We start from the raw sequence: 27,353 nt of genomic DNA on the forward strand, positions 1-27,353 counted from the left end.
AAAAAGAGAATTAAAAGTTTTCTTCAGCACTTGCAAAGTATATTTGGATCAATGACATAATTTTAAAACAGAAAGGTAGATGCTAATGTCAGTGAAAAGGAGGGCATTTCATACCGTTTCCTAATTATTACCAACTTAAAAAAAATAAGAAATACTTTGGAATGTTCATTATTTTGGAATGTTAAAGTGAATGCTTGAGTTTGTAGAAAGAGTATAGTTCTCAATTTGGGAGATAGATCTAGTAATTTTCATGTATCTAAGTTAGATTGTATTGAATACAGGCAGGTGGGAGTGTGTTTGGTGCTGTTATTATTTTTAAAGGCAGGAAACATAAGCATAGGCCGACAGACGTTTGGAGGAGCCTGCTGGCTGCCCAGACTGGATGCTGCCTGGTGCACTCATTCGCCGTAGCTTGGACCGCAGACTCGCCCAGTACTCGGCGCCGGCAAACACTTTGCAAAGAGATCACAGTTATCCAGAAGCTGCACCTCAGGTTTCCGAGTGCCTCCTTGAATCTAAGAGATCAAACATTGTTTCCAGAGCATTCTAAAGCCCAGGTCTCCTCAGGGCCCTGCATCCTCCTGTGCTGGCAGGGTCACTGTAGTCTGGAGTTATGGGAGAGCCTTTATTTAATACTTGAAAAGAGATTTTTTTTTTAAACTTTCTGTATGAAAAGGGAGAGGGGTAGTGTGATTAAATCTTGATTTAGATACTTTATTTACATAATGAGGATGAACCTGAGGATATTTATTGCAGCCTTGTCTAGAGGGACAAAAAATTAGAAACCACCCAGATGTTTCTCATTGAGGAAATAAATCACGTGCTTGTATAATAGCATGTACCATTCATCCATTAGAATGATGCCATTATTCTATATTTGTTAATATGGAATGTAAACCATATAATATTGTTAACTAAAAGAATTACATATATTGGAATCTTGTGTTTTTTAAAAAACCTTTATGAGCATGTGCTGGTTCCTCAAGCCTGAAAAACCATCTAAAGAACAAACAGATATTAACAGTGGTTCTAACTCTAGCTGGTGCAATTATAGTGGTTTGTCTTTCTTTTTACCTTTTTATACTTTTTATCCTCATTTTTCTGTCTGTTGCGTTTTCTGCTATTTACCCTTTTTTCCTGCCTGGAGATGAGGGAGAAGGAAATGGAGAGCATTCCTTTTTATCTGCCAGCTCTAGTCTACTCGACCTCTGAAAGAGAATTTTGAAAATTATCCCTGGGTGTGTTATCTCCTCCCATCTCTCCCCACAAACTTCTTTCTGTTTTCTTTTTTTTTTTTTAACTATTTGTTTATTTTTGGCTGCACTGGCTCTTCATTGCTTTGCCCGGCTATCTCTCGTTGTGGCAAGCAGAGGTTACTCTGTTGGTGTGCGAGGGCTTCTCATTGTGCTGGCATTTCTTGTGCCAGGCTCTAGGCACACCGACTTCAGTAGTTATAGCATGAGGGCTCAGTAGTTGCAGCTTGTGGGCTACAAAGATCTTTCTACATGTGGGGACAGACTGGGTCTCTCCAGGGCATCTCACACTCTGTTCCATACTTCCAAACAGAAGCCGTGTCACGTATTTATCTTGAGCATCTGAAAGTAAATTGCATAGCCATGATTCTGTTGTCGCATCTAAGATGGTTCAGTTCAGTCAGTTCAGTCGCTCAGTCGTGTCCGACTCTTTGCGACCCCATGAATCACAGCACGCCAGGCCTCCCTGTCCATCACCAACTCCCAGAGTTCACTCAAACTCACCTCCATCGAGTCGGTGATGCCATCCATCCATCTCATTCTCTGTCGTCCCCATCTCCTTCCACCCCCAATCCTTCCCAGCATCAGAGTCTTTTCCAGTGAGTCAACTTGTCTCATGAGGGGGCCAAAGTATTGGAGTTTCAGCTTTAGCATCAGTTAGTCTTACTTAAATGATTTTTCCAATAAACACTTGATTTTTAACTTTTTCCAGTTGTCAGAAAAATGTCTCATATAGCAATTCTTAAACTCCTCTGGTTCAGATTCAAGTGCATTGTTTATTGTATCTCTTTTTTTTTTTTAATTTATTTTATTGGAGGCAAATTACCTTACATTAATATATTGGTTGGTTTTGCCATACATTGACACGAATCCGCCCCGGGTGTACATGTGTTCCCTTTCTTGAACCCCCCTCCCACCTCCCTCTTCCCCATATCCTCCCTCCATGTCATCCCCGTTCACCAGCCCCAAGCATCCTGTATCATGCGTCAAACCTGGACTGGTCACATATGATAATATACATGCTACAATGCCATTCTCCCCAATATGGTATCTCTTTTAATTTAGCAAGTGTACCTGCTCTTTTCTGCTCTTCATGACCAAAGACTCCGCACTATAGAGTGAACCATCATCTGGGGACTTCCCTCGCAGTCCAGTGGTTAAGACTCCGCCTTCCAGTGCAGGGGGCAGGGGTTCAATCCCTGGTTGGGAAATTAAGGTTCCATATGCGGTGGGGTAGAGTCAAATATTTTAAAAAATAAATACGTTAAAAAAATAAGAAGGAACCATAATCAGGATGTATTTGTTGTTTCCTCATAGCGAGATTCAGGTTAAGCATTTTGGTGAGGATATGCATTCAACAGGTGATGTATGTTCCACTGTTTGATCCCTTGGTTAACGTGGTCACCGCCAGATCTCTCTATCTAATCTGTCTGTGATTAGTAAGTTGTCTTTGGAAGTGATCCTATGAGACCCTCTGAATACCCTGTTTCCCAACAAACTCTCATCTAGTGGTTTCATCTTTTAACTTGACCATCTTAAACAAACAAACAAAAAAACCCTTCTCAATGAAATTTCAGGAAGTGGAATATCAATATCTAAATATCAGTTTAGAATGGGTTAATTTGGATAAGTAGATTAAATCAGACAGCCTTGCAAATATGTTTGCATTGTTATCTGGAGCCTCTGACCTGATAAGAACTTAATTGATGGGCCTGCCACTTTCCATGTAACCCCTCCGGAGACATTCTGTCCTGAGCTGCAGTACTTTTTAATGTCCATACAAAGTGAATATAAACCCCTTTTAATGTTGAAACAGTGAGTGGGCGATAATGTCGTTTTTGCTAGCTGGCACAATTTGGGGGGCATCCTCAAGGCTCCGTTGACTTTTTGCAAAAACCTTTAATCTCCTTTTTCAAAATCACTGTATGAAGCTGACTTTAAAAATGACTGATGACTTGCACTGGGGTCTAAACTGGATGAGTCTTAGAGCTGGTCTGTGACTACCAGTTCATGCTTTTTAGATTTAAGTTACACAACTATTTTTTGCCTCTTCTCGATTGGTACCCTTATTTTCATGCACAAAATATGTATGGGTGGAGAAAGTGGTGTGGAGTAGTGAAAAGAATCAGGAGCAAGCATGCTCTGTGCTCTGGATTCAGCTTTGCCACCACTAGCGCTGAGCCTCAGTGTTCTCATCTATAAAAGGGAATAGTAATAATTACTTAAATAACATTGAACATTCATTGAGTGATTCCTGTGAGTCAGCCAATAGTCTCAGCACCTTATGTATGTTTAATCCATTTGATCTTTTAATCCAACAATAATCCTGTGAAGTTAATGCCCTTATTCACCCCATTTTACAGATGAAGAAATCAAGTCACAAACTTCAAAGGACTCAACAAAGCTAAGGAAAATAGTATTTATGAAAGAACTGGTGGTGTGGGGCTGGGATGGGAGAATGTTATATAAATTCAAGTGATCATGTCATCTGTATGTAAATATATGCATCCTCAAAATAATTTATTAAAAAACCCATTATTTACAAAGAAAATATTATTATGGAAAGATTACTGAAATGAATTTGAAACTCTGCCAAATTTAATTTGAGGCAAACTAAGCAGTCTGATTAGAAACCCCTTGTTCCGTTTCTGGTAGCTTTAAGTATTACTTTTGGTTTAAAGTGAAAACCATATCCCAATTGAAATTCCACAAGCAAATCTGACTCTGGCATTTGATTCACTGTCTTATTCTGTCGTTATGCATGTTAGGCAAGATCTGAACTGGATGCTCATGAGAGTACATAAACACTTATAATCCTCCCAGCATGTGCTCAACTAATAACAGATACGATCGTTTGATTTGCAGAGTGACCCTCTGCCAAGTTCTGCCAGACCATTTTTGAACCAATTCAAAAAACCAAGATTCAGCAATGATTAAAATGTCCTAGGCGCCTATTAATAGCAAAAAGAATTTCTGACTTGAAACATGGCTACATCAAGCTTGCTTAGTCTCCACCAGACATACTCTTGAATGGTTTTAGCAGACATTGTTACAGGTGTTCTTTTGCTTTAAGAAACCATTGAATGTAAAAAGCACACGTAATAGAATCAATAAATCAGGGACAGATTGTTTGCTTTTGACCTTCAAAAGGGTTTGTAGCAAAGATCCTTTAAACGGTGAGTTCCCCCGTGTATTTCAAATAGAAATTTAGTAAGTGTAAGAATTTAGAGGTCCAGGGATAATTTTTAAAACATTTGTTGGTCTTTTCTCAATTTTGCAGAAGTGTAATTGAAGTTCACTACGCTGTACATTGTTAAAGCATCCATCAAACAATTAAGATAGCAAACATTTGTATCACCCCCAAGAGTTTCTTCATGCCTTTTATAATTAATCCTTCTCTCTTTTCCTTAACCCTCTCCTCTCAGGCTACTAGTGATCGAGCATTACAGATGAGTTTGCATTTTCTATAATTTTATACAAATGAAATCACAGTATGTACTCTTTTTGTTACCTGGCTCTTTCACTCACATAATGATTTGGGGGGAAATAATATTTTTCAAAACTGTGATAAAATACATGTACATTAACCATTTTAACGATTTTCAAGTGTAATTTGGTAGTTTTAAGTATATTCACAATATTGCTTGACAGTTACTACTGTCTGGTTTCAGAACATCTGCATCACCCCGAAAGGAAACTCTGTCCTCATGAAGCGGTTATCCCCTCCTCTCCCAGGCCTTTGGCAGCCACTAATCTGTTTTTTCTGTGTCTGTGGCCTTGCCTATTCTGGACAGTTCATATAAATGGAACCATATAATATGTGGCCTTTTATATCAGCTTCCTTTCACTTAGGGTAATATTTCCAAGGTTCATCCATATTGTAACATGTATCAATACTTCATTCCTTTTTATTGCTGAGTAAAATTCTATTGTATGGATAGATAGTATTTTGTTTTTCCATTCATTAGTTGATGGATTTGGGCTGTTTCTACCTTTTGACTATTGTGAATCATGCTGCTATGAATTTTGTGTGCAAGTTTTGGCCTGAACATCTGTTTCCAATCCTTTTGGGTATCTTGATGTGGAATTGCTGAGTCATATGGTAGTTCTGTGTTTAATTTATTGAGGAACTTCCAGAGTGTTTTCCAACTGACTGCAGCGTTTTACATTGCCACTAGTAATGAATGAGGGTTCCAGTTTCTTTCCAACTTTGCCAACACTTGTTATTTTCCATTAAAAAAAAAAAAATTTATGGCCATCCTAGTGAGTGTGAAGTGGTATCCCATGGTGGTTTTGATTTGCATTCCCTGATGACTAATAATGCTGAGCATCTTTTCATGTGTTTGTTGTTTATCTTTTCCAGAGAAAAGTCCTTTGTCTCTTTTTAAATTGTTTATTTTTTCATGTGAAATTATGACTCAGATTCAGAATTTATAAATTTATAAATTCTGAATCCTAGACCCTTATCAGATATATGATTTGCAAGTATTTTCTCTCATTCTGTGAGTTTTCTTTCAGCTTACAATTTTAAGTTTTATCTGTTCTTTTGCACATAACAAAAGTTTGGTCCTTTTCATTGCTGAGTGGTTTTCTGTTTTATGGATATGTCATACATTGTTTATCCACTTACCTGTTGATGGCCATTTACCGTGTTTCCAATTTTTTGGCCATTACAATAAAGTTGTATGAATATTCCTTTGCAAGTTTTAATGTGGACATGTCTTTAGTTTTCTTAGGTAAATATCTAAGCCAATGATAATTCAACCTGTTGGGAGCACAGATGTTATAAATAAGAATCAATTTGGGGGAGATGAAAATTCCTTTGAATTTTTATGACTGTGTCTTTGAATGGAACTTATTAATATGATCCTTCAAGGCTTTTAAAGAACACACACTTTATCACCTTAGTTTTCGGTGTCAGTCACTCATTAGCTTGGTTCTTTTCCTTCTATTGATGATTCTTCCATCAATAAGTTTTCATTTGACAAATAATTATTATTCTGGAAATTGGGCTACAAGGTGAATAAGAAAGCAAAACTTCAAGTTGAAAGGGGCCCTAGAGATCATCTCGGAGAAGGCAATGGCAAGCCACTCCAGTACTCTTGCCTAGAAAATCTCATGTACAGAGTAGCCTGGTGGGCTACAGTCCCTGGGGGCTACTAGTTGGACACGACTGAGCGACTTCACTTTCACTTTTCACTTTCACACATTGGAGAAGGAAATGGCAACCCACTCCGGTGTTCTTGCCTGGAGAATCCCAGGGATGGCGGAGCCTGGTGGGCTGCCGTCTATGGGGTCGCACAGAGTCGGACATGACTGAAGTGACTAGCCAGAGATCATCTGATTCAGTTCTCATGTAGAAAAGGAAGCCAGGTCCAGAAGGAAGACCAGATTTACCAAAGGCCACTTAGCTGTCAGAGAAGGACAGTGAGCAGAGAAAACATTCGTGCCTGTGAGGGTAAATTTAAGTCTCCTAGCGATGAAGGGTCTACAGATGTGACAGTGCAGGGGGGATTGGACAGCACAGATGTCCTGCCATGCTGTATGCTTCAGAAGGCACTGATTTTCCTCCTGCTACTGCTAAGTCACTTCAGTCTTGTCCGACTCTGTGTGACCCCAAAGACGGAAGCCCACCAGGCTTCCCCATCCCTGGGATTCTCCAGGCAAGAACACTGGAGTGGGTTGCGATTTCCTTCTCCAATGTGTGAAAGTGAAAAGTGAAAGTGAAGTCGCTCAGTCGTGTCCAACCCTTAGCGACCCCACGGACTGCAGCCTATCAGGCTTCTCCATCCATGGGATTTTCTAGGCAAGAGTACTGGAGTGGCTTGCCATTGCCTTCTCCGGGTTTTCCTCCTAGGTTATCCCATTTAATCCTCCAACAACCCTGTGAAGTAGGTAGGGATTAAGTAAGTACTAGGAGTTCAGGGTCCTCCCGCCAATGATTGGAGAGCCCAGGCTCAGAGCCAGGCCCTCTGACCCGCTCCAGTTTGCACGGCCTCCTTCTTCCTTTGAAACCCTTCCCCACTTTCTGTGCCCACCACCTCTGCCCCAGGCCTCCCAGGGGGGCCTGTCCTCAGATCTTTCTTTTCTGCACAGGAGCACAGTGCTAACTGTGTCATCTGCTTGCTTAAAGCCCTGGGGAAGTTTCTCGTCGCCTGTAGGTCGAGATTCAGATGCTAGAAACTCCTTCTGGCCTTGCCCCCATTAACTCTTTTTGTTCTCTCTTGGCTGCCATCCTGTCCTGTTCCCATCACCTGAACTACTTTTTCTCTCTTCAGATGGGACATTCCTTTTGTCTTCGAAGATGGGGTGAGAGCCTATTTCCTGTAACACCCTGTGGCCTCCCCTGTAGCATTTACCCCAAGCTCAGTCCATGGGGTTGCAAAGAGTCAGACATGACTGAGCGACTAACACACCTCTTGTTGGTCTCCCCTAAAGACCCTGCAGAGTCCTTGCAGGCAGGGCCACTGTCATTTGTCTGGGTGTCCTCAGCGTCTGGCAGGGTTCCTGGCACATAGTATGTTGAGTCCATGAGAGATGGAGCAAGTTACCTGCAACCTAACTTTTGATCTCAGCAACTTTGTGATGAGAAAATCCACTTGGAAGGGCGTCATGGCTGAGAACTGATGGGAGACGAAAGCTTGGTGTTCTCCAACTTACGTTTTGTTTGGGTTGCCTGTCTAAAAGGGCTTGAGAGAAGCAAATACACTGCCTTTATGTTTGGAGAGGTGGCCTAAGTGGTCGGGCGTGTGAGGGCACAGACTCAAGAAGCTCTAGCTCTGGGCCGGGTATCACCTTCAAGTCACAGTGTGGGCAGAGGTGCGGGGCTTCTGAGAGAGTGTGGGCTTCTCAGCGGATGTGAGGTTGGTTGTAAGAATCAACGACATGACACAGAAATATAGGAAGGACATGCTGAACACATGTTCGCCTCAACGTAACCCGGCTTTCTGTCTCACTCCACCATCTCCAGCCGGGGACCTGATCGTGCCTTTAAAGGCACAGGAAATTTCCAGGCTGAATTTCTTCTGTGAGATTCATTTTAAACAGGGGAAGTGGTAGACGGGACCACTTGGGACATCCTTTAAACCCCATTGCTTCAAAGCTTTCCAAGAAAGAAATTTCTAGGTCACAAAAAAGGTTTTCAAGCCCTCCATTAATACTCTGCTTATTTCAAGAAATTTCTAAAACAACACAATTCAAGACGACTTCAACCCTCAAATACTTTGTTGTTACCTTAACACTGTGATGATGATGACAGTTTAATTGTGGCAATGTTAATGACAGTTGACCTGTGACAGCTGTAAAAAGGAGTTTCCCCTCAAAATAACTTATTTGTCATGATTTCCCACTGAGATCTACTTTGACCACTGTACTTCAGTTGCATCCTGTATCTTCCAGTCCAAACTCCCTTACTTTGCTCTATCTTTTCCATGGTACTTGTCATCTTCAAACAGATTATATCATTTACTTATTGTACTTATTAATATTATTTTGGCCATACCATACAGCATTCAGGATCTTAGTTACCTGATCAAGGATCAAACCCATGTTTCTGCAGTGGAAGTGTGGAGTCTTAACCACTGGACCACCAAGGAAGTCCCTATTTATTATGGTTTCCTTGTCTGTTTTATTTCCTAGCATCCTGCCTATGCCAGCGAGTTTTATCCAGTGATTTACACCCCCATCAGTGGGTAAAGAATCTTATCTGCCTGCAATGCAGGAGACACAGGAGAAATGGGTTCAATCCTTTAGTCAGGAAGATCCCCTTGAGGAGGGCATGGAAACACACTCCAGTATTTTTGCCTGGAGCACCCCATGGATAGAGGAACCTGGCAGGCTACAGTCCATAAGGATGCAGAGTCGGACATGACTGAAGCAACTGAGCATGCATACGTGCACACCTAAGAACAATACCTGATACCTACAAGCAGTTCACTAAATATTTGTTGAATGACTAGATGAAATGCCAAGTTTAGTCAATGACACATGGTGCCATTTGTTTCCTCTTTGAGTCCACCTAAGATGTGAACTCTGTGGGCTACTGGATCTGAGTTTTGTGGTTCTGTAAACTGAATTGAAATTGCAAGATGTTAGAGGATCGTGAACTTCCAGATGTTCAAGCTGGATTTAGAAAAGGCAGAGGAACCAGAGATCAAATTGCCAACATCTGCTGGATAATCGAAAAAGTGAGAGAGTTCCAGAAAAACATCTACTTCTACTTTACTGACTGTGCCAAAGCCTTTGATTGTGTGGATCACAACAAACTGTGGAAAATTCTTAAAGAGGTGAAATACCAGACCACCTGACCTGCCTCCTGAGAAATCTGTATGCAGGTCAAGAAGCAATAGTTAGAACTGGACATGGAACAACAGACTGGTTCCAAATCAGGAAAGGAGTACGTCAAGGCTGTATATTGTCACCTGCTTATTTAATTTATATGCAGAGTACATCATGCAAAATGCCACCCCAGATGAAGCACAAGCTGGAATCAAGATTGCTGGGAGAAATCTCAATAACCTCAGATATGCAGATGACACCGCACTTACGGCAGAAAGCAAAGAAGAGCTAAAGAGCCTCTTGATGAAAGTGAAAGAGGAGAGTGAAAAGTTGGCTTAGAGCTCAACATTCAGAAAACTAAGATCATGGCATCTGGTCCCATCACTTCATGGCAAATAGGTGGGGAAACAATGGAAACAGTGAGAGACTTTATTTTTGGGGGGCTCCAAAATCACTGCAGATGGTGACTTCAGTCACAGAATTAAAAGATGCCTGCTCCTTGGAAAAAAAGTTATGACCAACTTAGCATATTAAAAAGCAGAGACATTACTTTGCCAACAAAGGTCTGTCTAGTCAAGACTATGGTTTTTCCGGTAGCCATGTATGGATGTGAGAGTTGGACTATAAAGAAAGCTGAGCGCTGAAAAATTGATACTTTTGAACTGTAGTGTTGAAGTCTCTTGAGAGCCCCTTGGACTGCAAGGATCCAACCAGTCCATCCTAAAGGAAGTCAGTCCTGAATATTCATGGGAAGGACTGAGGTTGAAGCTGAAACTCCAATCCTTTGGCCACCTGATGTGAAGAACTGACTCATTTGAAAAGTCCCTGATGCTGGGAAAGATTGAAGGCGGGAGAAGGGGACGACAGAGGATGAGATGGTTGGATGGCATCACCGACTCAATGGACATGAGTTTGAGTAAGCTCCGGGAGTTCGTAATGAATAGGGAAGCCTGGCGTGCTGCAGTCTATAGGGTCGCAAAGAGTCAAACACGACTGAGCGACTGAACTGAACTGAACTGAAAGGATCGTAGCCTTTGCTCTGGTGTGATTCTTGGACATAAAAGAAGGTACAGAACCTGAGCTACTCCTGTTGGCATCAGTAACTTGGTCTCTTATTGTGGCCTGGCTCCAGAAGTGGCCTCTCATTGGACTCTCTTTGGCAGAGATCTAAGCTGTGCATCCAGTGGGATCTTGATGTTGGATGAAGAGCAACAGGACTAGGTCTCATTCAGTCCCTTGAAATAAGGGGATATACTCTACTCCATGTCCAGCAACAGGCGATGAGTAAATAAATGTGGCTCTATCCTCTCACACTCCAAGGACCATCTCTGTGTGCTGTAAAAGAGAAGTGCCAAGGATATATCAAGCAGAGAAAGTAGGGTGCAAAAAGTGTGTATAGTTGGCTACCTTTTGTGTAAGAAAAGGGGGAAATAGGAACATATGTATAATATTATCATGTATGGTTTTTCCAGTAGTCATGTATGGATGTGAGAGTTGGACTGTGAAGAAAGCTGATCACTGAAGAATTGATGCTTTTGAACTGTGGTGTTGGAGAAGACTCTTGAGAGTCCCTTGGACTGCAAGGAGATCCAAACAGTCCATTCTAAAGGATATCAGTCCTGGGTGTTCATTGGAAAGACTGATGCTAAAGCTGAAACTCCAATACTTTGGCCACCTCATGCGACGAGTTGACTCACTGGAAAAGACTCTGATGCTGGGAGGGATTGGGGGCGGGAGGAGAAGGGGACGACAGAGAATGAGATGGCTGGATGGCATCACCTACTCGATGGAGGTGAGTTTGAGTGAACTCCGGGAGTTGGTGATGGACAGGGAGGCCTGGCGTGCTGTGATTCATGGGGTCGCAAAGAGTTGGACACGACTGAGCGACTGAACTGAAATTATATGTATATATATTATATACAATTTTTATGTATACTTTGTTGCAAAAAATACTAGAAGGATAAACAAAAGAAGATCTGATAAAATGAGTCCCTCTGAGTGCAGGTGGAGAAGAGGCTTGAGGTGTTGAGAATGAGACTCACGTTATAGCAGGTTTTGTATAGGCATAGAGGGTAGAGGAGAGGGCGTCCAGGAAGGACCAGCCCAGATGTTTGAGGAAGTAATTTTGAGCCGATTCTGAATCTGAGCCTAAGGGCTTGTCAAGTGGATGGGGGAGGGTGGGATCTAGATGGAGGTGGGACAAAAGACGCATTTTCAGAGAGGAGAAAAACCATGATGACCTGGGAGCCTCAGAGTAATTCCACATGACTGGAGATCAGAATGTGTTTTTAACTAATGGGATGGAGTGTCTGGGAATGGCTAGCACTGAGGATGCAAAAAGGCAGGATGCTGATGATACAAAACATGTTTCTCAAGGTAAGGAGTTTGGATGTTCTCTTCTGAGTAGTCATTTGTAAGCAGGCGTCTGATGTAATGAGATCTGTTTTCTGGCAAGATTATGTTGGTATTGGAGAAGAAAAGATAAATGGCAGAGTTTTGTGCATGTGTGCACATGTGTTTGTGTGTGGGGGTGTGCTCCTAGAGGTGGGGATGTAGTTGGGGGGCCCCTGCACTGGTTGGGCAAAAGATGATGAAGGTCTGAAACGTGGAAGCACCACAGGACAACAGTTAAAGGTAGGTATTAGAGTTGGAATGCCTGTGTGCACATCTTGGCCCCCTATTTGCTTGTGTGACCTTGGACAAGCAGCTTCACTTCTCTGCTCTTTCATTTCTTCAGGTTTAAAAGGGGGCCAATAGGGCATCCACCTCATAGTGTTACTGTGAGGTAAGTGAGATGACACATGTAACAGTGCCTAATCTCAGACGCTGGGAGGATCCTGCGGGGAAAGGGAGGCTGGGGGAGATGTTCTGCAGTGGTATGGGTGTGGACGGGAGCCAGTATCCACGTGTGGTACCATCGCAGTCCACATCAGATCTTGTTAAACGGGGGAAAGGAGAAGGCACTGAGGCATCCCCCGATCTCCTCCATGAACTTCATTTTCAATTCAGGGAATCACTTGTAGTTTGCAAAGACCTAAACTAACCTGTGATATTTTCAATCTGAATATTTAATACGGTGCTTAACTTCTCTGACATGAAAAGAATTATGTGTAAACTGTGTATTTAAAAGTCAGGAAAGGTGAAGGATAAAGACAGTTCCTTGAGCACATCATTGCCCTTTCTCAAAAGAAATTTCCTTTGTCCAGAATGTGGAGAATTGAATTAGATGGCTTTGGTTAAAATCCCTTCCAGGGATTTTAAAGGAAGGCCCCTGAGATGTCAACAGATTTATATATATATATATATATATATATATATAATTTAGCATGTAAGACTTATTACCTCATGATAGGAATACAAAAATGGCATCACCTCTAAGGAGGGGAATTTGACATTATTGAGCAAAATTACACGTGCATTGTCTTTTGATCACACAATCCTATTTATAAGATCTATTCCAAAAATACACAGGTGAAAATAAGAAAAGACATGCAGGGGGTATTCTGTGGTGGCATTACTTGTAATAGCAGTAAACCACAGGACATCCATACAGTAGGTTGCTGTAGGGCTATATAAGGAAGCAGAATTATCTCTCTGCACAGCTACAGCTATGGGATGGTCTCCAGGGTGTATTGTTAAGTGAAAAAAAGCAGGGTGCAGAAATAATAGCATATTACCTTTTATCTGAGAAATATATATGTATTTGCCTGTTATTAAAAGAAATGGAAGAGTAAAATTTTACTCTAATAAACTAATACAATTTACTAGTACTGATTAACCTATATGGGGAGGGAAGAAATGGAGATAGGTCAGGGGCAGGTCAGCTAGACTTTTAAAAAAATATTTGTTTATTTGACTGTACTGGGTCTTGGTTGTGACATGTGGGATCTTCAATTGTGGCTTTCGGACTCTTAGGTGCAGCATGTGGGATCTAGTTCCCTGACCAGGGATTGAACTTACAGAGTCTCAGCCACTGGACCACCAAGGAAGTCCCTAGGCAGTTTTGAATGAATTTTGTTTTATAGATTTGACTTTGGAACACTATAAATATTTTCCTTAACTCTAAACAAAATTTAATTAAAATAGAAAAATCCACCCAATCAAGATGAAAATAAAATGTTTATGTATCAGGTTGGTAGCTTAATCACACAGAGAATTATTTCACATGACTTTAAAACACAGTAATTTGATTATACAGCTCAAGTGGAATATATCTTAGGTCAAAACAAATTCTAAATAAATCTTAAGCTGTTTTCAGTAATATTGTTAGTAATAAGATTGGTATTACTATTCTGAATCTATTATATATATGTAGTAATTATGCCTAGAAAATCCCATGGATGGAGGAGCCTGGTAGGCTGCAGTCCGTGGGGTCGCTAAGGGTCGGACACGACTGAGCGACTTCACTTTCACTTTTCACTTTCCACTTTGACACATTGGAGAAGGAAATGGCAACCCACTCCAGTGTTCTTGCCTGGAGAATCCCAGGGACGGGGGAGCCTGGTTGGGCTTCCGTCTATGGGGTCACACAGAGTCGGACACGACTGAAGTGACTTAGCAGCAGCAGCAGTAATTATGTTAAAATAATCAGAAAGCAATAATTTTAGTATGATTTTATAATCAAAGATGTTAAGTAAAAATCCTGTAACCCTAAATTTTTGAAGATACTGGTGTGAAAGCTTGATATGCCTTCTCTTTAACAAATGAAAAAGTATTTCCCAACTTTGTCCACTGAAAAACCTAGAAATAAGGACCAGCTCAGTAGCAATGAGCACCTGTAATCCCTAGATTGTGGCCTCTAAATGCAAGTCCCCACTAGACTGAGGGCAGGAAGAGAAGGGGGCAGCAGAAGATGAGATGGTTGGATGGCATCGTCGACTGAAAGGACATGAGTTTGAGCAGACTCTGGGAGATGGTGGAGGACAGGGAAGCCTGGCGTGCTGCAGTCCACGGGGTTGCGAAGAGTCAGACATGACTGAGCATCTGAACAGCAACAATTAAAAGGGACCGAGGAGCCTGAGAAGAATGGCTGATCCAAGTTCTGGAACAGGAAAGGTACAAAATGAGTTGACTTATCTTCTATCAGAAAACAAAGGCGCTATCATAGACCACTTGTGTCCTGTCAAAAGGACTTGGGAACCAAGTTAAAGGGCTTCCCAGTGCAGAGTAACTATAGTGGATTCACACATATTAAATATGTTCCAATGTGTTTTTATTAAAAATTTTTAATAAAAATACTTTTAACTGTAAAGAAAAAAAAATTATAAAAAAAAATAAATAAATTTTGAGAAAGTCACAAAAAAAAAAAATAAAAAAAATAAAATAATTAAAAAAAAAAATATGTTCCAATGTGTAAAATGCGTGAGTTAAAAATTCAGTTGTTTTCACTGGAGGATGTTGGGGAACCAACTCATTCTGAACACTGTCTAAGAAAGGGAATGAATCAGACATTCATTCTGTACTTTCTTATTGGTTACCTCATCCAAACTGTGGATGAGGAAAAATCCTTTTGTAGAAGAACTTTGTAATGGATGGATCAGCCTGGTGACATCAAACCCACTGATCAATCTTAATGTCACAAAAAAGACTTCCAAGCATCATGTGCCTACTGTTGCAGTAGGAAGTACACAGCACCATCAAAAATAGAAGCTCAATCTCTGCCAGACTCAAGACCAAACCACCAGTTCATAGAAAATACAGGGAACAGAGGAGCATGTCAAAACAACACCATGGAGGTAAAAATCCACCGGCTGGAATGTGCGCATTCTGTGGGCCAGAAAACCTATTTTCTTTCTTTAAACAAAATATTTATTTTAATCTATGTATTTATTTGGGGGCTTCCCTCGTGGCTCAGACAGTAAAGAATCTACCTGAAATGCAGGAGACCCAGGTTCAATCATTGGGTTGGGAAGATCCCTTGGAGAAGGACATGGCTTCCCACTTGTTCCTGATCTCAGCACACAGGCTGCTTAATCCTTGCTGTGGCATGCGAGATCTTTCAGTTGCAGCATGTGGGATCCAGTTCCCTGACCAGGGACGGAACCACCCAGACCCCCAGTGTGGAATCCCAGCCACTGGAACACCAGGGAAGTCCTCAGAAGACCTGTTTTCTTCAACAAATCAACTATAAGAATAAGAACTGCAGGAGAATATCTATGGATTAAAAGAGACTAAGAATACTTACCCCCATTTTAATGGCTCAGCGTTTAAGTACCTGCCTGCAATGCAGGAGACTTGGATTCGATCTTTGGGTCAGGAGGATCCCCTGCAGAAGGAAATGACAACCCACTCCAGTATTCTTGCCTGGGAAATCCTGTAGACAGAAGAGCCCGGTGGGCGACAGTCCATGGGGTTGCAAAGAGCTGGACATGACTGAGCACATACACATACATATACTTGACAGCAAAATGCAGTCTGTGCTTTTTGGGTCTCAGCTCAAACAAACCAACTATTAAAAAACAAACTATCCTCCAGGTCTTGAATGCCTAGCACATGTAGACATTTAATAAATATTTTAAAAATTGCTATACTAGGGAAACACAAGATCTACAGTAAAAATCCTAAAGTAGTTAGGATAAGCTCCCATGGAGGATCCTTATTGTGCTAAGTCACTTCAGTCGTGTCTCTGTGTGACACTATGGACTGTAGGCCACCAGGCTCCTCTGTCCATGGGGATTCAGGGAATAATACTGGAGTGGGTTGCCATTGTCCTCTTCCAGGGGATCTTCCTGACCCAGGGATCAAACCCGCATCTCTTAGATATCCTGCATTGGCAGATGGGTTCTTTACCACTAGTGCCACCTGCTCATTGAAAATTAAAGTGAAGTTGCTTACTCGAGTCTGACTCTTTACGACCCCATGGACTGTAGCCTACCAGGCTCCTCCGTCTGTGGGATTCTCCAGGCAAGAGTTACTGGAGTGGGTTGCCGTTTCCTTCTCCAGGAGATCTTCCCAATCCAGGGATCGAACCCAGGTCTCCTGCATTGCAGGCAGATGCTTTACCATCTGAGCCACCAGGGAAGCTCATTAGACTTGATTAAATAAGGTCCTTTATTTTTTTTACAGGCTATAGAATTGACTTTGATTTCTACAGTTTTTCAGTTTGGCTTGTGCTGGCTGCTGGGTGGAAAGTAAGTCCTTTAAGTGTAGTGTGCACATATGAATAAAGTAGTATCCAAAACAAAACGAAACAAAAACTAAGAGATTATTTAGGATGTTTGAACAGACTGGATATTGAGGCTAAAGAATTATTTATGTATTGTTGTGATAAAGATACTGAAATTATGTTAAAATTGAAATGATATATTTTAGTGCTAGATGAAATGGCAACACACTCCAGTGTTCTTACCTGGAGAATCCCAGGGACGGGGGAGCCTGGTGGGCTTCGTCTATGGGGTCGCACAGAGTCGGACAGGACTGAAGTGACTTAGCAGCAGCAACAAAGTACTTATAGATGAAATGATATCTGGAATTGGCTTCAAAATAATAGTGTGGAGGGTGAGAATGGGTAGTAATAAACAAGGCTGACCAAAAGTTAGTATTAATAATTGTCAAAGCTGGATGATATGTTCGAGACTTCATTATATCGTTTTCTAAGGTAGCGCTAGTGGTAAAGAACCTGCCTGCCAATGCAGGGAACATAAAAGATGCAGGTTTGATCCCTCGGTTGGGTAGATCCCCTGGAGAAAGAAATGGCAACCCACTCCAGTACTGCCTGGAGAATCCCATGGACAGAGGAGTCTGATGGGTTACAATCAACAGAGTCGGACGCGACTGAGGCAATTTAGCAATCACTCACCTTTGTATAGTTAGAAAATTTCCATAATAAAAGTTTAAAAAAAGCCACCAGCTCAGTCAGTTGGCCAATTCTTAGTCCAACTGTTCCTGACTTTAATTTTGGGCTGTGGAATATACCCTTGCTGAAGTCACTTGGCTAGTAAGAAGATGGGCTGGGATGGGAATTTGTATCTCTCTGGCCCCAAAGCTTAAGGTCTCTCTATTTTCCCTTGTATTTTATGCCGTTCTATGGCTTGGAGAAGGAAATAGCAACTCACTCCAGTATTCTTGCATGGAAAATTCCATGGACAGAGGAACCTGGCAGGCTACAGTCCATGAGGTTGCAAAAAGTCAGACACAACTGAGCAACTTCACTCACTCACTCATGGCTCAGACTATCATGGCATTGTTTAGATTGAGGGTTTATAGGATTTTACAAGTGGGCTTTAAAAAACACAAGAAAATGGGGGCAGAAGCAAAACAAAAACCAAAAATTGAAACCAAAACATCATAATCGTTCCCCTTTGAGGGGAGGAAATTAACCCAAGTGAAAGGCAAGAAAGTGGAAAAAGACAGCATACCTTCGACCTTGACTTTGTCAGGCTTTTCCTGTTACACCACCCTGAGTTGTGGATTGAGAGAGGCCTGATTAAAGCAAGAACTATCCCTTACTAGCTGTGTGACCTTACTGTTCTGTGCCTTGGTCTCTTCAACCAGCCTCATCTGGTTGTTGGGAGGATTATATGAGTTGGTGAGGGCCTCAAATGTTTGCTTAGAAAAGAACACAGGAGCGCAGGTCTCTGAGATCCTAAGAATCCCTAAGCTGGGCGTGTTTTTACAAGTGCCTTGTGACCTGGGCACAACACATACACACACACACCTCAGTCCTAGCACTTTCTCCAGGGCCTGGGGCAGCCCTGCCCAAGCTTGGAGATACCAGTTAGCCTGGGTGGGGAGGCTCAGTGCTCTAAGGGTGGTAATTTTCCCACCTGGCCACATTTTATTTTGTTATGTAGCTTGATAGCCAAGGGTCACTGGAGAAGATCCTTCTTTGGCGGGTCCATCAAAAAGTCCAGCCACATAGCCAGAGGCCAGTTTTGACTTCGCCATCTTTGAGATAAGAAGGAGAAGTTGAAATTGTGTGTCATTTCTGAAGGAAGCATCACATTTTCTCTCCCTTTTACCCTGTGTACCTCCCGCAACCACAACCCATCCCTCTTTCCTCACTAAATCTTGTTAACACAGGGCTCCATCCTGGCAACGAGGATCTTTTCAGGAGCGCTTTAAAAGTTCCTGGCGAATGCTCTTGGTTGAGTCACTTGGTCACCTGGGAAGCGTCCAGGAGCCATACCTTATGGTCTTTGATCTGGTGTGGTGTCTGGCTCACTTTGCCCCACTGCGTGTGACAGGCCTACTTGCCCACTTGCTGGGGGCTTGGGTATGAGGGAGCTTCCGACCTGGGGAAACTCAGCCGGAGAGTCCTGATTTACGAACTGTCCGGATTTAACTGAGGCTACAGCACTTTTATTAATAGAACATGCTGCATTTCCTTTTTATAAAAATATGAAGATCGCTGCCCTCAGGAAAATGCCTGGTGACTTTCTGTCTTTAGGGCATGTTCATCATCAGGCTAAAATTAAAAATGAAGTCAGGCCCTTCTTGAGCCTATTTTTAACCGAGTTTAGCATATGAATGTGAACGTGAAGTCTTTCTTTAGATCTCCCTTAACTCAATTACTTACTTATGCCAAGCATCCCGCCTGGAATTCCTGAGCTGTGGCTGGATCTACCTACTCTGGGAGGCCCAGAGGGAAGTTAGGGGCACCTCACTGATCCCCGGCTTTCTGAGTTTTCCTGCCTTCGCCCATCCCAACCCCACAGAAGGTTGTTCTGGAAGGTTAAGGTGGAGCTAGTCATTATACTGAAAAAAATAAAAGGAAAACTCTCAGCCAGCGTATGGCCAATCTGCGATGCTTAGTTATCAAGTAGCCCCTAATTGGTACATATTTTTCTTGGGGGCCCCAATTTAGAAGCCACCACTCGGGTCGAAGAGGAGACACCAGATTGCAGGGGAGACTTTGTCATTCAAGCAGAAAGTGCGCAGGGCCCCAGCACACCATGGAGACTTGGGACAACAGGTGGAGGCAGGGAGGGGGGAGAAAACTTAACAAGTGTCATTCCTGTCCAAAGAGTTCCTGATGAGTGACGCGGGTGCCAGGGGAAACTCAGAAACCCTCTTAAATTCCCTCTTTGAAATCTTTTTAATGTCTGCTCTTTGAGGACTGTGAAGGGAGGGGAGGGCAGAGAATAGAGTTGATCCTAACTCTTAAGATTCTTTGGCCTAAAGTTTCACTGGAAGGCAAGGACTGACAAAGGCTCTTTTTTTGAACTTGTCCTAGAGCAGTTCTCCGTGAACGTATTTTTTTTGGGGGAAACAGCCTGTTTATCATCATAAATTCTGGCCCTTGTTTTTTTTAAAGTGATCTCCCCCTACCCCCTGCTTCTTTTCTTGTGTGGCTTGCGGGATCTTGGTTCCTGACCAGGGATAGAATCTGTTGTGCGCTCGGCAGTGAAAGTGCAGAGTCCTAACTGCTGGACCATCGGGGAATTCCAGAAATGTGATTTTTTTTTTTTAATGGTGATTTTATATGAAATAATAATGACAGTTTGCTCAAGTTGTGTCGTTTCTCTTTGCACTTTTAAATGGTTGTGTATTCAACTCCTGTTGTCCTGAACCCCGTTTAAGGTGTTGTCATTTTTAAGCAGAGGGAAAACTTCCTTCTCTTTTTTTGGTATGGCAGCAAAGCCACTGTGGAGGATAAGCAGAAGATTAATTTAAAATGCCAGTTACTTTTGCTAATCCACTGACGGTGAGGTTGTTTATGGCTAGAGAATTTTGAAAATGTTTCCTGATAGAGTCTGAGAGGGGAGCACAGGAAGGACTATGTGTATATGTATGTAAGTATGTGTGTGTGTGGGGGGGTGTGTGGTCATTTTACTTTGGGGGAATAGGAAAGATATTTGAACAATGAGCTCCTTCCATATATTAGTTGCATTTTATGTTAAAAGCAATCAAAATGAAGTATGATGTGTTTATAGTCCACTACCATCTGTTTGAAAAAAAAAAAAATCTCTTATGGGTTTTTGCCTGCACTTCAACAAGCCATTTGCAGGCTTTAATGATCTTTTCAATAAAATTTTGTATTAAATTACAGCACTGTTAGGCTCAGAATGTTGTTCTGAAAACTTTGCACCTTCATATGTTTGCAGTAAATTTTAAAGGACAGGCTCTCCCAGCCGGATTGATAGTTTGGGCTCTGTCCATTTAGTGAAAGAGAAAGGGCAGGGCTGGAGAGGGTTGTACATTGTCATAATCCTTAAGCACAGTGACTGAAAGATGCTCTCCTAGTCTGAATAAGGCAATTTCTTGGGACTTGGTAAACAGACAAATCCCTCATAAACAGACTTCCTGAATTCAAAATAATATGCTATTTCATTGAAACCATTCAGTTTTACTCTTTTCACTTGTTCAGATATTTCTGTCTTACTTTTGACCTTAACTTTATTCCTTAGTTAATTTAATGGTTGAGCCTGTGAAACCTTTCGGTGTCACTTTGGTTACTCATCTTAAGGAGAGCATTTTTTTGTCTGATTTTTCCCTTGTCTCAACTTGGCTCCCTGTAGAGAAGATGAGGATTTCACCTCTGGGAGTTTCAGGGTAGATCAAGAAAAGGTCAAGATCACTCTTACATCTTTCTCAGGGACTGTTGGGTGGTGCCTGGCGCTTACAGGTTGGGAAGTGAAGAATGTGGCACTTTCTGAGATGGTCCACTGAGGTGAGATCGGAGCCACAATTTCTCACGACTGGGCTGTTTCTTTAGATGTGAAAAGCCGCTGGCATTAGCCTTTGCTTCTTTCACTGTTACCATGATTTGTGGGATTGAGGCTAGGCCTGGAATCCCAACAGTGTTGTCTCAGCTGGAGTTTCCTAGCACAGGGACTGAGAGCAGTGCTAATTCCAGCTGCCAGCTGGATCCTCCTCCTTCCCTGGCTAGGGGCATCCGGGCTCAGGGAATATTTAAATACAATAGAACCATCTCTTAACAAGTTTCCATCTGAATACTCCTGACTTATGCAAATTTGGCTTATTCTCATAAATTCTTTAAGACAAACTTCCCTTTCTCCAGATTTTGTTTATAACAGCTCAACTGTAATAATATAAAGGGAAGTTTTTGAAGGAAAACATTATTACCCATGATCTTTGTCTCACTCAGTTATTTGCCTGCTTTGTCTTCATCCCTTTAATGTTTGGTTGTGTGCATATATTTTGAAATATTACATGCAACTTTATTTTTTTTTACTTAACAATATATTGTATTTGCAGCTGCATCATCTTCATAATTTAATTTTCCACGACTGCTTGATATTCCACCGCGCTGACCTACCAAAATACATCTAATTATTCACCAACTGATAGAAAATTATGGTCTCAGTTTTCCCCTCTCTTAATACTATAGTAATGGATATCTTCATGCCTGGAGCTTTGGAATATTTCCCAGGAATTGGATTATTAGGTCAGAGGGTATGAATATTTTTATTGCTCTTGATATATCTGCCGTGTTGCTTTATGATAAAGTTACACCAGTTTACAAAGTTAGCAGTTACTTAGGAGGGCATGAATTGCGCTGTGAAACTCCTGATTTTCATGAGTGGATAGGAGGACCTTTGCCTGGGTTGAATCCCAGCTTTGTCAATTGCCACTTACCAGCTGTGTGTCCTTGCGCAGATCATTTAACCTCTCTGTACCTCGTTGTATCCTTTGTATAACCATGTATGGGGATAACCATAGTACTTACCTCAAGGGGCTATTATTAGGAATAAGTTAATATTTGTATAGTGCCTAGAAGAGAGTATGCAAGTATTACACACTGTGTGTCCGTTAAACATAACTCTCTAGTTCAAGATTTTTTAAAAGATTAATAGAAATAAAGTGACATTTTATTTTAGAAATAGGGACAGAAATGCTGTTAATAAACACGTAAAGATATTTCTATTAAATTAATTTTAAAAAATCTTGAAGTAGAGAGAGAGGTGTTAACAGTATTTCTAAGTAACATCCGGTTTAAAAATCTCTTTTTTTGGATAACGTAGATTTTATAATGTTAATTTACAGAACAGATCCATTCTGGTGGAACTATTCATATTATTTAGGAGCCGTTAACTTTTAAACCAGAGCGCCTGTCTGCCCTTTGGTTCGTGTGTGAAGGTCAGATGTCAGCCAGCCGAGGTGGGAGGTGCTGAGACTAACAGCCACCCATCTCTGAGAAATTGGAATAATTAAATGGGGCCTCCCTGCTCTCCTCCCGACTCGCTAGGGGTGGGGTGGGGATGGGCAAATATGTGGGTACTTTTAGGCCTGTATTAAGGGATCTTCTTCCTCTCCTGTTGAATGGATGGCTCTTAATGTAGAATCTGGGTTTGCGAGTCCGAGATAATTTTCTCCTGGGAGCATGCACGGGACCCTCCTTGCGGCTCCCGTGTCTTGGCGCACGTGGAGCGGGTCCTTCCGTGCCGGGTGGCGATGCCTGGGACTCTGCGGGCGCGGGCGGTGGTGAGGTTTCAGCTCGCAGGGCTGCTGGGGTTGGAGGGCGGGAGAAGTGGCAGCGCTTGTCACTTTATGGCTCGATCAGCTTTCCTCTCTTTAATCCTGGTTGTTTCTGCTGAGCTCTCCGAATAATTCAATCCTTGTGTGTGCTTAAAAACTCTAGAAGCCTGAGAAATCTCCGCGAGCCGGTCGAAGAGAAGGCTGCCCGTGCGCCGTGTGTCAACTGCGCCGGGGCCCTGCGTCCTCGCGCGGTCAAGACCGCTTCTCCCAGCTGGGCGGCCGCTGGCTCTCGGACTCGTCGAACTTTCGGGGGTCGTAGGTCCGAAGCCCCCGGGGCCGGTGCGCTGGGCCCCGGGAGGTGTGCGCGCACGCCGGCCCGGTTAGCCGGCGCCCCAGAAGCTGCTCGGTCCGCAACTTCTGCCGTCTGCATGGAAACCTTCCCAGGCCTGGGCGGGCACAGCGGCCCGGAAAGATGGTCTTTCTTCCTGGGTTGAGAACGCAGCTTCTTTCTTTTGGGGCGCCAGTGTCCCCATCATGCTGGGACGTACCACGGAGTTGAGCCTTATCAGTTTTTCAAATAGGGCTTAAAACGTGCTTAATGTAGGACAGTAGAAAAGTTGGGGAAAAAACCCTCATGGGTCCATTTTGCACAATCATTGGCTGTTTGGGATAGTCCCTTTGCCTTCCTCTTCTATCCATATATTAGTTTTTCCCTTTTTCCTGCTTTTAATTGAACTATAATGTTGAAGTTTGAAGTCTGCTTTTTTCATTTAACATTATCTTACAAACATACATACTGGCACATAACAGCCCTTCCTCCGTTGGATATTTACACAGTTGGGGTTTGCTTGTTCTTTAAAAAAAAAAATTCCGTGATAAACACCTTTTTGCCTAAAGCTTTGTTTGTATTAATTGGTAGTTTCATTATTATAATTTTTTGGAGCAAAGTGTGGGGTTATTTTTAAGTCTTTCTCTTTGTGTGTGTATTTCAAGTCACTTTCCAAAAAGTTTGGTTTGTACCAGTTTTCACTTCTGCTGGCTATGTCTGAACTTGTGTTTTATGCCAGCCTCGCCAGCACTGGGTATTATGAAAATCCTCATCAGACACTGAGGCTAAGGCCACAGACACAGAGCATTACGAAGTACTGACTGTGGAAGCCTGCCTTCTGTAACCCGCTTATTTCCAACTCCCTGTATTTTAAAGATATTAGCCTATACTGAACCTGAGGGAATGAGGTTTAGCGTTGTGTCAGGGACTGAGGTGGGGTCTAGTTTTTCTTGGATTGATGTGTTTAAGATAGAGTGCTATCTGAAATTATCATGGCTTGGCAAGTAACGCAGGAGCTAGAGTTACATATAAAGGGAATATCGTTTTCTATGAATATCATTTTCTATCACCTTTTGAGGACTGGCTTCCATTTTGAGCAGAATGAGTCCATAGCAGAGAGGCTTTCCGTCTGCAGTTTGAGGTTGTATCTTGCTGGGGCGAGGGCTGAATCTGAGATTGCTGGGTACACTTTCCCCTCACCAGCCCCAGAGGTTATACTGCAGTTTCTCCTTGAGGTTGTTGCCTGGAGAGAGAAGGTCACTATTCCAGGATATCAGGTGGGTGGGAAGAAATGCAGAAATCACTTATAACCATTAGTCTGCTAATGTATTAGAAGTGTTGCCAACCAGGGTTCTTGGCCTTTCTTGAAAGTGAAAGTTAGTTGCACAGTCGTGTCTGACTCTTTGTGATCCCATGGCCTGTTGCCTGCCAGGCTCCTCTGTGCCTGGAATTCTCCAGGCAAGAGTACTGGAGTGGGTTGCTGTTCCCTTCTCCAGGATATCTTCCCGACCCAGAGATTGAACCTGAGTCTCCTGCATTGCAGGCAGATTCTTTACCAACTGAGCTGCTAGGGAAGCCTTTCTTAACCAACAGAAATTGATAAAGAGGCCAGACAAGAAATTCAGGCAAGGCTTTATTGGGGCCCTAATTGCAGCAGGATGGGGCAGAAACAAGCAGCCTGTTCTCTTGCTGACTCTCTGAGCAGGGCAAGCTCCTTCCTTATACAGTGATAAGGTAGGAATCAGGTGGAGGGGTGGCTTAGGTGGTTTGCCCACTGTTTTGGTTGTGGTGCATACAGAGTACGTGCGCAGTACCCTGCTTTTGCTCTAGGTACCTCAGAAGTGGTGCTTGAGTTTTTTTGGTGGGGAGGTTGTATTTTATGGTTCATAAACTTGCCCCAACTGTGCATGCGCACAGTCCCATATTGTTTCTTTGCATTTTGTTTGTCCAGGTGAAGGCACTGCAGCAAAGGATCCCAGGTCCCAGCCTGTCTCAAAAGGGCTAAGTTTTAATAAGTGAACTATGTAGGATGGTATTCATGTTTGACTTGTTCATGGTCAATACTTATTTTCTGTAAAATCCATTAGAAAACCTGCAACTGTATCACCAGTTCACGTATTCTGTGTTTGGCTCTCCTGTTCCTGGGGCTTTGCTTACAACCCTGGTTTCTTAAATCCAAGAAAGTGAAGTCGCTCAGTCGTGTCCGACTCTTTGCGACCCCGTGGGACTGTAGCCTACCAGGCTCCTCCGACCATGGGATTCTCCAGGCAAGAATACTGGAGTGGGTTGCATTTCCTTCTCCAGGGGATCTTCCCAGCCCAGGGATCGAACCTGGGTCTCCTGCATTGGAGGCAGATGCTTTAACCTCTGAGCCACCAGGGAAGCAAGGCTATTGTATTTGCCCTACTGCTTTTGAGTTAGAGCAGGGCTTCAATGTCCCGCAGTTTAAACACGTTCTGAGTATCTTCTTAGAATTATTCTCAACTCCCAGCGTGTGTCCAGATGATGGACAGACTTGAATTATGTAACCTGTAGCTGGACATTTGTGCCATGATTACCCATGGCACAACAATGTGTCCCAAGTCTTTGTGGCTCACAAGATTAATAGTTTTGAAGCTTTTAAATTGCATAAAGAAAGCCAGTATATTAAGCTGATAGCAAGTGCAGGCATTAAGATTGATACTGCTTAAGGCTTTAAGATCAAAAATTAATAAATAAGGTTAGATAGGATGGTGGATGTAGGTTTGGGAGGAGCCCAAGGTCAGGAAGAAAGGCTGATCCTTGAAATGCCCATCATTGTCATCAGTAGTGTAGTGTTAGCAGCTAGCCTCTATTTTTGTGCTTGCTATATGGTTCCCAGGATTGTACATGTGTTATCTTATTTAATCCTTGAATAGCCTTATGAAGCAATCACTAATATATCTACTTTACAGCAAAGTGAGAAGTAGAGAAGTTAAGTAACTTCCAGCTGGGGTTGGATAGAGGTGGGGTTCAGATGGATTGAATCAGGCAGCCTGGTTTCAGTCTGTGTTTTCACCATAATATATTATGGCCTTTTAGTAATAGTTGAGAGCCCTTGATAAGATTAACAAGGTCTCCCCCCTGCCACTGGCCCCCGTTCCCCACATCCTTCCTTGGATTTTGGAGATCAGCCTTTCAAGTCAGACAGACCTGGGCTCACATTCTGGCTTTACTGCTTATTAACTGTAACCTTACAAGTTATTTCTCTGATCCTGGATTTCATCATTTATGAAGAAGGGATAATAATAATGCTTACTTCAGGGTTGTTGGGAGAGTTAAACGAGATAATGTATGTAAAATCATCTAGCAGAGTACCCAGCAGGGAGTTAGCAGGCAGAAAATGATAGCTACTATGGTTCTGTAATATACCTCTATGAAGAAGCCTCTGAGGAGAAGGAATAAGGGTAAGACATATGATTCAGGTAGAATTTATTTGGTGTCATTTGCAGTAATAATTAGCCAACACAGATACCAGATGATGGATTCCTTCTGCCAGGGTGTTCCAGGAGTGGACTATAAATTCCAGATGTGGTTCTGCATTGTTCCATGAACTGACTGCAGTTCCCTTTGTCCTCTGAAACTTGGAGGGTAAAACCAGGACATTGCCATTGTACTGAAATTTGGCACATAGTTCGGTGCCAATTGTGCATTCCATGGGCTGGAATTGGGATCTGTTGAAATTATGAGTGTCCTTTCTCTGCTGCTTCCTGATGGTGCTTGACCGCAGATAATTGGCCTGCCTCTTAGAAGGAACCATAAATATTTGAAAGTTTTGAAAGCATTTGAAGGCAATTAAATTTGAAAGCATATTTAATTGTCTGTAAAGTTAAATGATGCATGGAATAATTATAACTAAGACAGAGACATTTGAACAAAAGATTTAAAAGGAAAAAAAGCAGTAGGAGAAAAGCCGTGGACTAATATGAAACACTGTTCAGGAACATGACTCTCAGAATGGGTAGAGAAACAGTAGCCAGTGCTTCTCCTGTCTGAGTCCCTGCAGGTTTCAAACTGTCCGCATGGTAGTTTTCCTCTGTGATATTCTGTGGCTATAGTTTTTCTTAGCATTACTTCCTCTGAGAATTTCAGAAGCC

General features: G+C 42.4%; 1 protein-coding gene and 1 non-coding gene across 3 annotated transcripts in view; one reads left to right on the forward strand and one right to left on the reverse strand.

The window, feature by feature from the left end:
• The window catches only part of RBM20 (RNA binding motif protein 20), a 198,881-nt gene that overhangs the window by 6,955 nt on the left and 164,573 nt on the right, over nt 1–27,353 (forward strand). The gene's annotated exons all lie outside the window — the stretch shown is intronic.
• On the reverse strand, nt 25,549–25,620 carry TRNAW-CCA (transfer RNA tryptophan (anticodon CCA)). The gene has a single exon. It is a non-coding gene; the product is annotated as a tRNA-Trp (tRNA).

The sequence above is a fragment of the Moschus berezovskii genome, chromosome 12 (assembly GCF_049115385.1).
Source record: "Moschus berezovskii isolate FMDL1 chromosome 12, NW_MosBer_1.0, whole genome shotgun sequence".
Taxonomy (NCBI): Eukaryota; Metazoa; Chordata; class Mammalia; order Artiodactyla; family Moschidae; genus Moschus; species Moschus berezovskii.